Here is a 9,292-nt window from a genome sequence, read left to right as displayed (position 1 = left end):
TGTAACCGGGATTCCGAGTCTGATCGGGTCTTCCTGGGAGAAGGAATATCCTTCGTTGACCGTGAGAGCTTGTGATGGGCTAAGTTGGGACACCCCTGTAGGGTTTTGAACTTTTGAAAGTCGTGCCCGCGGTTATGGGCAGATGGGAATTTGTTAATATCCAGTTGTAGAAAACTTGACACTTAACTTAATTAAAATGCATCAACCGCGTGTGTAGCCGTGATGATCTCTTTTCGGCGGAGTCCGGGAAGTGAACACGGTTCTTGTGTTATGCTTGAATGTAAGTAGTTTCAGGATCACTTCTTGATCACTTCTAGTTCATGACCGTTGCGTTGCTTCTCTTCTCGCTCTTATTTGCGTAAGTTAGCCACCATGTATGCTTAGTGCTTGCTTCAGCTCCACCTTACTACCCTTTCCTACCCATAAGCTTAAATAGTCTTGATCTCGCGGGTGTGAGATTGCTGAGTCCCCGTGACTCACAGATTACTTCAAACAGTTGCAGGTGCCGATGATAACCGTGCAGGTGATGCACCCGAGCTCAAGGAGGAGCTCGATGAAGATCGTGTTCGTCGTGTTGTATTGTTTCCAGTTGATCAGTAGTGGAGCCCAGTCGGGGCGATCGGGGATCTAGCATTAGGGGTTGTCTTTCTTTATTTGGTTCCGTAGTCGGACCTTGTTTGTATTCTGGATGATGTAACGCTATATTTATGTATTGTGTGAGGTGGCGATTGTAAGCCGACTATTTATCCCTTTCTTATTAAATACATGGGATGTGTAAAGATTACCCCTCTTGTGACATGCCTACTATGCGGTTATGCCTCTAAGTCATGCTCCGACTTGTGGGAGATATAGCCGCATCGTGGGTGTTACAAAAGGTGGGTACCTTCCTTGGTGTTCCATTACCAACCTAAACAGACCACTTCCCTGGATGTATCTACCAAGGCTCGGAGCTTAGACGCCGGTGGACACGAATCCTCCCTCCCCCCGGACGGTGGCGTTGAGGTCCTGCACCTCGGCGACCTCCGGCGTTGAAATCACCTGGACAATCATCTACGGGACATGGCCGCCGGCTTCACCGAGAAGTCTTCCTCCGAGTACTTGATGAGCATAGCACCCACCGGCCGTGCTAGTCAGTGTTGATCACCCCTGCGCCCATGTCAAGAAAGTGAAAACTTGTTAGTACGCAAATTGCATCATTTCAACTAAATGGTATATTCCAATTCACAAGACCCATTAAGTTAAGATTCTTTCTCATCTAGCAATTTAAAGGGGCTCATGCCAAAAATATATGCTTAATTCCTAACTGGCTATTCAAACTAAATGGTCCAAGAACTTTGGGACAATCAACAGCCTTTCCACTTGATCTCCTCTAGCTACTTTGAATTCAACAAGAAAAGGAACATTTATTTGACCTGAAAAGAACAAGCAGGCAAGCATGCTATCAATCTTCACGCCAGAATTTCACAAAATGCACCTGTCAAGTGTACTCTAACAATCGACGTGTCCCATCTCCTCATGATTAAGGACTCTGGGTGAGTCGACAACATGGAGAAAGATCTAGTCACTTCGGAGCATGAAACCTTGGCTGTCATCAATGAACCTGCAACATCCATCACGCCCATTGTAAAATATGTTAGTTTCAGATAAGAAAAGAACTGAACTCTGAACATATGATGTTATCTATATCCTTACTTTATGGAGTAAAGATTCCAGGAGATGTCATCAGCTGCAAAAAAGGCAATATATTTCACTGATTTTGGTTTTGCAACAAAGTATATACTTTATCACATTATAAGTCCTCACACCATCAACCATAACAAAATCTGAGAGTATAAGTCTGGTTACATTCACCCAAGTCCAAACATAAAATTTTGTCCAACATAGTACAACCCACATTGATAATTTCGTAGGATTTAATATACCAAACCAAACCTGACAAATGATATGTGTTTAAGTGTCTACAGAACAGCCTCTAAAATATCCATGTTGTAACTTTATTTTAATACCACTTCTAACAGGTCCTAATCTCCCATATCAAAATACTGTACCCAGGAACATATATTTCAGGACAGTAAACTAAACTGATGGCTGCTATCAAACCGTACATCCAAACGACACAAATAAATACTCTAAAGAAACCTTGGATCTTTATTAAAACTTATGTAAAGGGGCCAACTCAAAATTATGAGACTAGCTAACTCTTTTTTCAGATATAAGCTTGCTGTCCAAATTTGAGAGTGTAGGTTTTAACTGAACCAAGTTCAGTTTATTGCTAGAGTCACCCCACGCTCCAGATTTTCTCTAAAAGGCAACCAACATCTCGCAATATTGCTCATGAATGGGCTATCATCCCTAACTGATTTGGTTAAACAAAGGATCTAGCACAAAATAGGGCTGCTATGCACCTTACATGGATGTTACAAAAACACCAGAAAATCAAGTTCACTACATGAAACACTCACTAGTCACTAGTTTGAGCTCACGTAACAAGCCAAGGGTTGAGTTTAGCTCCTATTGACTTAGCTTCTCACTTCTCTCATGTATAAGTAAAAGGCTAGTGAATTAAAAATACAACTAGCTCCAGATTATTAACGCAATACGAATCATGTATTTCGAGGGAAGCTAACTGTACAACCAGTATTGGACTGAATCTAGAGCATGTAGCAAGACATCCTCCCAAGACTTACTAACCCAGATTTGAATTTCTTCAATTTCAAATTTATAGAAGCAAACACCAAACGAAGCGATGTACGAAGAAAACACCAATTTTTTTAGGGAATGCCGACCAATAAGCGCAGTCTAAGCTCGCGAATAGCTAGCATGTACATGACCGCAACTTGCCATCGGACACATATATGGGGATAATTAACACGGGATCAATGTTATGATGAAAATAAATTGGTGTTGTAGATGTTGAAATAGTTTTTATATACTTGGTCAAACTTGAAGAAGGTTGACTTAGCACAATGTTAGAACTTCAATTGATTTTTTTGTATTGAACTTCAATTAGTTTGTAATGAAGGGATTTTACTTGATTGCTAGTCTCGGGAACAAATTAAAATTGACTAAGGTCAGCAATGACATCTTCTCATGAACATCTACAACTCTGAATTTCTATTTGGTGTACGTCACCTCCCCCCAAATCAAATCAATGTCTTCCCTATTGCAAAACCGAAAGTAAAGTGTCAAGACAAGACAAAATTGGCATGGACTTGTGTGAACAATAGAGAATCAATCATCGCTACAAGAGCTCATCTTGTGCTGTCGAATCTCGCTCATACTAGACGCACACGCACACAAGCTGCTGCACTAGTGAAAAGAAGCAACACCTCGGGGTAATTGGTTTGATGGTCAGGACACACAGGCAGGACACGAGAGAGAGCAGAGTCTCCATGGGGCGTTGGCAGTAGGGTCGGAGTAGTGGCGGTGGCTTCCATGTATGCTTGAGGATAGCAACATTATCGAGTTAGTATCAACAAGCTGGAGATGAATGTGCAGTTTCCCGAAGAAGGAACAAAAGCTTGAGAATTGTGTCTGGTCTGAAGATGTAAGTTGCAGCAATGCTTGGAATGTGGCATGGATGAGCGTGGACAAGCATGGGTGATACCTTCCATGGTGGGAGAAGACCAGAGGGAGTTGCTGTTGGTGGCCCTTCATTCCCTTCCATGGCGTCGGCCTAGTCCTGGTCATGGAGACGGTGGTGGGTCAGAGAGGGAGGGAGGGAGAAGTGAGAGAAGAGGGATTCGTACCCATGGATCCATCCATTCCATGGTTGCGAGCGCCTGTGTATCCTGAGGGTTTGAGGTCATGGAGGGGCACGACGCCGTGGATCTGGCCAGCTCGAGCCGGCCGGTGAGGAAGAAGGCCCCTCCTGCAACCCAACCCTAGCCACGGGGGTGGGGTTGCGATTAAGCAAGCTAATCTGCCCGGAGAGGAGGAAGCGCCGGAGCGAGGAGGTCTCGACGGTGTGTTGCGCGCTGCCGGAACTTGCCGGAATCGCGGCTGGAGCCGAAGACGGCAGCGGTGAGGGGAGTCGCGTGGGAGAGAGAGAGGGGGTGGAAGGGAGGCCGGGGTGGAGGGGATCTGGATATGGATCTTGGGTGGATTTTTTGTAGCATGGGTGATAGTAGCACGTTTTGCAAACCAGGTGCTACAACCATGTCTTTAGCAGCAGCGCTGGGTTGATCACCCAAGCTGCTACTATGTCTTAACCTGGGGGAGTGGTGTGGCACACTTACTAGTAGCGCTGCCCAAAAAAACCCACGTTACTGCTAAGTAATACAAGCAACGCATTTTGTACCAAGCACTACTGGTATTTATAAGTAGCGTGGGTTTCCAAACAAGTGCTACCGGTAAAATCCCATGTATAAGCAATTCTCTAGTAGTGAATGGTAATTGACTTTAGAAAATTAAATAAAGTTACTAAAAAAGATCATTACCCTCTGCCTTTCTTTGATCAAATGTTAGAAAGATTGTCAAAGCACACACACTTGTGTTTTCTTGATGGATATTCTGGTTTCTCTCAAATATCTGTATCAAAACATGATGAAGAGAAAACCAATTTTACTTTCCATTTTGCATCTCATGCTTATAGACGCATGCCCTTTGGTTTATGTAATGCACCTGCTACCTTTCAAAGATTTATGACTGCTATATTCTCTAATTTTTGTGAAAAGAATCTTGAGGTTTTCATGGATGATTTCTCTGTTTACTAAACTTCTTTTGATGATTGCTTAAGCAACCTAGATCGAGTTTTGCAGAGACGTGAAAAAACTAATCTTGTCTTGAATTGGGAGAAGGGCCACTTTATGGTTAATGAAGGCATTTTCTTGGGGCATAAAATTTCTAAATGAGGTCTTGAGGGGTGGATAAAGCCAAAGTTGATGCAATCAAGAAAATGCCATGTCCTAAAGATATTAAAGGTATTCGTAGTTTCCTTTGTCATGCTGGTTTCTATAGGAGGTTCATTAAAGACTTCTACAGAACTTATAGGATCTTTTACAAAAGGATGTTGAATTTGTTATTGATGATGATTGTGTTGAAGCCTTTGCAACACTTAAGAAAGCCTTAACTTCTCAACCTATAGTTCAACCACCTGATTGGAACTTGCCTTTTGAAATTATCTATTGTCTCGTGATTATGTTGTTGGTCTTCTTCTAGGACAAAGAATTGATAAGAAATTAAATGTTTATCCATTATGCTAGTAAAACACTAGACATTGCCCAAAGAAATTATGTTGCCACTAAGAAACAATTTTTAGTAGTTCTGTTTGCTTGTGATAAACTCAGATCTTAGATTGTTGATTCCAAAGTCATTGTTCACATGGATCATGCTACTATTAAATATCTTATGGAAGAGAAAGATGCTAAATATAGACTCGTTAGGTGGGTTCTCTTACTACAAGAATTTGATTTACATATTATTGATAGGAAAGGAGCGGAGAATCCCGTAGCTGATAACTTCTCAAGGTTAGAAACTATTCTTGATGACCCACAACCTAATGATGATAGTTTTTCCGATGAAGAACTAGTTGTAATAAATGCTTCTCATAACACTCCTTGGTATCCTGACTATGCTAATTACATTCTTGCTAAATTTATACCACCTAGTTTCACATACCAATAAAATATTTTTTTCTTCGATGACTTAAGACATTACTTTTGGGATGACACAAATCTTTATAAAGAAGGAGTAGATGGTATTATTAGACGTTATGTAACTAAGCATGAACAGGAACAAATCCTACGGAAATGTCACTCCGAAGCCTATGGAGGACATCGTGAGGGAGATAGAACTACACACAAGGTATTACAATCTGGTTTTTATTGGCCTGCTCTTTTCAAAGATGCACGTAAGTTTTTCTTGTCTTGTGATGAATGTCAAAAAATTGGTTATATTGGTAAGCATAAGGAAATACCTATGAATTATTCACTTGTTGTTGATCCATTTGATGTTTGGGGCTTTGACTATAAGGGAGCTTTTCCTTCCTCTCATGAGTATACACATATTTTGGTTGTTGTTCATTTTGTCACTAAGTGGGTAGAAGCTAGTGCTGATCAAAAGACCTCCATTAAAATGCTTAAAGAAGTTATTTTCCCAAGGTTCGGAGTCCCTAGATATTTAATGATTGATGGTGGTTCACACTTTACTCATGGTGCTTTCCGTAAAATGCTTGCTAAATATGATGTTAACCATATAATTGCATCACCCTATTATCCTAAATCCAGTGGTCAAGTTAAAATTAGGAATAGAGAAATAACATTAATATTACAAAAAACTGTCAATAGGTCCCAAAAGAATTGGTATAAAAAACTTGACGATGCACTTTGGTCTTATAGAACAGCTTATAAAAATCCTATGGGTATGTCTCCTTATAAAATGGTTTATGGTAAAGCTTGTCATTTGCGTCTTGAGTTAGAACATAAAACATATTGGGCAATTAAGGAAATCAATTATGATTTCAAACTTGCTTGTGAAAAGAGGTTATTCGATATTAGCTCGCTAGATGAATGGAGGAACCAAGCTTATGAAAATGCCAAACTATTTATAAAAAATTAAAAGATGGTAGGACAGAATTCAAAGTTGGTGAACATGTTCTACTGTACAAGTATTGTTTTAGATTTTTTTGCAGGAAAACTTCTCTCTAAATGTGAAGGACCATACATCATCGAAGAATTCTATCGCTTTGGAGCTATCAACATTAATAATGCCAAAGGTACCAACCCGAAGGTAGTCAACGGACAAAGAATTAAACACTATATTTCTGGTACGCCTATTACTGTTGAAACTAACATTATCCAAACCATGATAGCGGAGGAACACATAAAAGAAACCTTCCAGAACTCTCCAGAACCCTGAAAAGGAATAGGTACGTGATATGGTAAGTAAACAATTTCCGAAAAAATCTGCAAAAATGTTTTCTGTCAGTTTTGGAATATTAGAAAAAATAGGAAAATAAGAAACAACCGGGAAGGCAACCCAGGTGCCCACAAGACATTAGGGCGCGCCTGCCCCACCTAGCATGCCCTGGTGGGTAGTGGTCCCCTTGGGCACCTTACCGACATGGTTTTCCTTCCGTATACTTCTTTCCCAAGATAAAAAAATCTTTATATACTCGCCCGGACGTATTGACCACCGCATCGCGGAGAAATCCTTTGTTCTTGTTTCGTGTTGTTTTTCAGCCAGATCCATCAAGCCATGAGATCAACAAACAATCAAGAGTGCTCTAAAGTTCAAGAAGGACTCCCTCCAAGGAGGCCTTTACATAGGTTACATCAAAACAATTTTCACTATTTTATTCACAGTTATGGGTTTTCAAATACTCCTTGTGTGCACATACCGTCCAATTGGGACATATCTCGTCCAAGAGAAAGTGATGCAGGAACAAACTTTTGGGACCGGAAAATAAACATATTATGGCTGAAGTGGAGAATAACACTGAGTTGCTTCATCGAGCCCTTCGAGAGATTCAAAGTTTGAGGGAGGCGCTCATGAATATATTGGAGGACAAAGCCATTGTACTGCCACCACCATCACCAAAGAAGGAAACTTGCGTACACGGGTATGGGCACTCCCCTTGGCTTGTGCGAAGCTTGGGGGAGATGCCCCGGTATTGTATCACCATCACTTTTATTGCCTTTACCTATATTAGTTTGATCCTTAGCTATTTCATGATTTAATTGAATAAAAGTTTAGTATGATCTATTTCCGAGCGCTAGTTTCATAATCTATCTATCTATGTAATCAAGTGAGAGTTATATAACTAAGTTTAGTTTGAGTTTTTGCTTCTTTACTTTTCTATTTCAATCAAAATAAAGGAAATAATGGAAAAGATCATTGGCTAATCTTATGGTAAGTAATGACATCACATGAAGAAAAGTACGTATAAGTGGTAAAATTTATTGAAAGTTGACAAAACTAGCATTGGTCAATGATGCAATTCATGAAAGAATTAATAAGGGAAGAGAAGATTCATATGCAAATACACTATATTGGACATCTTTTATGATTGTGAGCCCCAACTAAATATCTTATGCAAATTGTTGACGTTGGACAAGGAAGACAACGTAATGAATTATGTTCATTCATATTCACATAGAAGTTATATTGTCATAGATCCTTCAACATGTGTGGCTTGCCCAATATCTTTACTAGCCAAAAATCCACACTAAGTAGAGATACTACTTGTGCATCCAAAACCCTTAAAACCAAATCCTTGTTTTGAGAGTCCACCATACCTACGTATGGATTGAGTAAGATCCTTCAAGTAGGTTGTCATCAGTGCAAAAAAGGCAATAAAAATTGTTCCTAAAAGTGTTTGATCCTTTAGTGTAAGGGAAAATAAGCATTGTACGAACTTGTGATGGCAAAATAATAAAAGCGAAGGAGTGCATAACATAGGTTGCTATCATAAGGGGCAATATAACTTGACGTTCTTTTGCATTAAGAGATTGTGCATACAAAACCAAAAAGCACATGACAACCTCTGCTTCCTTCTGCGAAGGGCCTATCTTTTACTTTTATGCAAGATTCAAAGTTTTTTCCTCCATTATTTTTTCTTTTTCTCTTTGGCAAGCATCATGTCATGGGGAATGATCTAGGCACATATATCCAATTGGATATGGGTGAGCATGAGCTATTATTGTTGACATCACCCTTGAGGTGAATAAGTTGGGAGCCAACACTATAAGCCCCTATCTTTCTATGTGTCTAGTTGAAACTTTTTGCTCTTATATATGTTATGAATGTCAGCAATCATAGAGGATTAAATGATGTTTGAGTATGTGGACTTTCCAAAAGGATTCGATACGAGACCCTTCCTGAAAATATGATGAATTCTAGTTGCAACGTTGACTGAGAACATAGTTTGTTGGTTTTCAATAAAGCTTATGCTTCCTACTTTAATGTTCTGATGAATTGTTACTTGTTCATGAGATGCTATATGATAAAGTTTCATGATAAAGTTTGATGTTGTTACAATAATATACATGATGCTACTATGTCCATATTTTGTTTTTATCGACACATCTCTCTCTAAACATGTGGACATGATTTTTGATATCGGCTTTCGCTTGAGGACAAGCAAGATCGAAGCTTGGGGAGTTGATACGTCCATTTTGCATCATGTTTTCCTACTGTTATTTATAGTTTTTTTATGCTTTATAACACTTTATGAATTAACTAATGCCTTTTATCTCATAATATGCATCTGGAGTTCTGGACGATAAAAAGCTATGCCAGAGACACCTATTCTCTACATCTCCAAATGAGCTGAAATTTTACGGAGAATTAT

General features: G+C 39.7%; 1 long non-coding RNA gene across 6 annotated transcripts; it reads right to left on the bottom strand.

Moving 5' to 3' along the window:
* Nucleotides 1-746: 746 nt before the first annotated feature.
* On the bottom strand, nucleotides 747-4,136 carry LOC125512934. Of its 6 annotated transcripts, none has more exons than XR_007285612.1 (5): nucleotides 3,750-4,135; nucleotides 3,608-3,682; nucleotides 1,693-3,442; nucleotides 1,475-1,600; nucleotides 747-1,146 (listed from the first exon to the last, which is right to left on the bottom strand). It is a non-coding gene; the product is annotated as an uncharacterized LOC125512934 (long non-coding RNA). The 6 variants fall into 6 exon arrangements; XR_007285613.1 differs by having other exon boundaries at nucleotides 1,413-1,600; nucleotides 1,693-1,726; nucleotides 3,330-3,682; nucleotides 3,750-4,131; XR_007285611.1 differs by having other exon boundaries at nucleotides 1,693-1,726; nucleotides 3,330-3,682; nucleotides 3,750-4,130.
* Nucleotides 4,137-9,292: the final 5,156 nt, after the last annotated feature.

Source organism: Triticum urartu, chromosome 6 (genome assembly GCF_003073215.2).
Source record: "Triticum urartu cultivar G1812 chromosome 6, Tu2.1, whole genome shotgun sequence".
In the NCBI taxonomy this organism is placed as follows: domain Eukaryota; kingdom Viridiplantae; phylum Streptophyta; class Magnoliopsida; order Poales; family Poaceae; genus Triticum; species Triticum urartu.
The sequence above is the reverse complement of the archived record's forward strand: the minus strand, read 5'-3'. Positions and strand labels throughout refer to the sequence as shown.